General features: G+C 41.1%; 2 pseudogenes; both read right to left on the bottom strand.

The window, feature by feature from the left end:
* Nucleotides 708-1,523, bottom strand: LOC107620561 (annotated as a pseudogene).
* LOC107620562 lies at nt 1,748-2,434 on the bottom strand (annotated as a pseudogene).

The raw sequence follows: 2,823 nt of genomic DNA, 5'->3' as shown, positions 1-2,823 counted from the left end.
CGAGAAGACTGTAACTTCTTACAATGCTGTAATTTTTTTTCTTCTCTTTATTTTTTGTAATGGCTTATGTCTTTCTTTGTTTTTGGCCAATAATTCATATAATATATGAGAGAAATTTTTTTTTTGGACATGATATAAAGACATATTTAAAGTCTTGTCTTTGACCCAAAAAAAATAAAAGCCTTGCCTGAGTCACTTTGACACACCACCTGTCACATCCTTCAAAATCAAGGTTTTGGCTACGAGTATTTATTCGGAAGTCTTGATACAATAAAATTTTTTCTTTCATCCAATTAGTATGCAACATAAGCAGGCCTAAATGAGCCTAAATAACTTCAGTTCACAAACTCACATTAACCAAATATTTATCTTAGAGTAAACTACCATTTGTACCCACGAAAGTTGAAAATGCTAACATATCTACCCATAGAAAAAAGAAATTACTATTTGTACCCATAAAAGATTATTTTTACAGGAAAAATTATCCAAACACTAAAAAATTACCTAAAATCCCTAAATTACCCTCATCTTCACCACCACACCACCTCCTTCACCCAATCACCTTTCTAACCCTAACCCTCTTCACCCAGCCACCACCCCTCTTTTCTAACCCTAACCCTCTTCACCCAGTCACCACCCCTCTTTCTCTTTCTAATCTTAAATCCCATCACCCAATACATTCCTTTATCTCTCTGTAAAGCTTTTCTTGGACTTCCGGATTCGCAGTCAGCTGCGCTATCCCCTATTTCACCGCCGGCGCCGTCATGTCCGTTCCCCCGTTCAGGAACTTTGAGCAGAGGGAAACCAATTCATCATTTAAAGGACCAGATTTCCTCCCTTCAACCTTCAGATCGAACAGTGTGTCAAGGTATGAGAACGTTGTTGCGATTTCGTCGGAGCCTGGATTCTCTATAGCTTTTCTTCTCTGTTCAATCAACGGTACAATGAAATCCACCTGTTCCTTTCGAACTTGTAACACTCTTTTCCTCTGTTTCGATAAGAAAGGACTCAGGATCGGAAGTTAATCATCGAGTCTTGGATTCAGAGTTATGAGAATGTTCTTCATCACTTGATCTATTTTCTCCACCTTGTGTTCTTCCATGTCGAGGCCAAAACACATTGCAACGAGGATACAGAACGTGCGAACCTCGCGTCTTTGCGGACGAAGACAACGCCATTTTTGTTCTCTGCTTCAATTCTGAGGCGGTTGATGAGCTTCTCCATGGCATTGTCCTTCACGGTACGGAACTCCCTCAGCCTGGTGGAGCTCAGCATGTTCTGAACCATGTTCTGCCGTAGAGACTTCCAAACCGGTCCGTAAACGGCGGCATTAACGGTGAACTTGTTAGAGCTGAAGATAGTCCTGGTAGGATATCTCATCAATGTGGGATTGGAGATTAGAAAGGGAAAGAGGGGTGGTGGCTGCGTGAAGAGGGTTAGGGTTAGAAAGGTGATTGGGTGAAGGAGGTGGTGTGGTGGTGAAGATGAGGGTAATTTAGGGATTTTAGGTAATTTTTTAGTGTTTGGATAATTTTGCCTGTAAAAATAATTTTTTATGGGTACAAATGGTAATTTTTTTTTCTATGGGTAGATATGTCAGCGTTTTCAACTTTCGTGGATACAAATGATAGTTTACTCTTTATCTTAACATAAACCTTGGATGACACATGATCTCTTCTGTCTCGGTCACTGTGTGATGATTGGATTTTTGACGGTTTAGAATTTCATTTATCTCTCTGTAAAGCTTTTCTTGGACTTCCGGATTCGCAGTCAGCTGCGCTATCCCCTATTTCACCGCCGGCGCCGTCATGTCCGTTCCCCCGTTCAGGAACTTTGAGCAGAGGGAAACCAATTCATCATTTAAAGGACCAGATTTCCTCCCTTCAACCTTCAAATCGAATAGTGTGTCAAGGTATGAGAACGTTGTTGCGATTTCGTCGGAGCCTGGATTCTCTATAGCTTTTCTTCTCTGTTCAATCAACGGTACAATGAAATCCACCTGTTCCTTTCGAACTTGTAACACTATTTTCCTCTGTTTCGAGAAGAAAGGACTCAGGATCGGAAGTTAATCATCGAGTCTTGGATTCAGAGTTATGAGAACGTTCTTCATCACTTGATCTATTTTCTCCACCTTGTGTTCTTCCATGTCGAGGCCAAAACACATTGCAACGAGGATACAGAACGTGCGAACCTCGCGTCTTTGCGGACGAAGACAACGCCATTTTTGTTCTCTGCTTCAATTCTGAGGCGGTTGATGAGCTTCTCCATGGCATTGTCCTTCACGGTACGGAACTCCCTCAGCCTGGTGGAGCTCAGCATGTTCTGAACCATGTTCCGCCGCAGAGACTTCCAAACCGGTCCATAAACGGCGGCATTAACGGTGAACTTGTTAGAGCTGAAGATAGTCCTGGTAGGATATCTCATCAATGTGGGATTGGAGATTAGAAAGAAAAAGAGAGGTGGTGGCTGGGTGAAGAGGGTTAGGGTTAGAAAGGTGATTGGGTGAAGGAGGTGGGGTGGTGGTGAAGATGAGGGTAATTTAGGGATTTTAGGTAATTTTTTAGTGTTTGGATAATTTTGCCTGTAAAAATAATTTTTTATGGGTACAAATGGTAATTTTTTTTTCTATGGGTAGATATGTCAGCGTTTTCAACTTTCGTGGATACAAATGATAGTTTACTCTTTATCTTAACATAAACCTTGGATGACACATGATCTCTTCTGTCTCGGTCACTGTGTGATGATTGGATTTTTGACGGTTTAGAATTTCACAAATGAAATCTCGTTGAAGTATAGTCTCTAAACCAACAATAATCCTTTCAT

This window comes from Arachis ipaensis, chromosome B10 (genome assembly GCF_000816755.2).
Source record: "Arachis ipaensis cultivar K30076 chromosome B10, Araip1.1, whole genome shotgun sequence".
Classification (NCBI taxonomy): Eukaryota; Viridiplantae; Streptophyta; class Magnoliopsida; order Fabales; family Fabaceae; genus Arachis; species Arachis ipaensis.
This window is presented reverse-complemented; position numbering and strand designations above follow the sequence as displayed.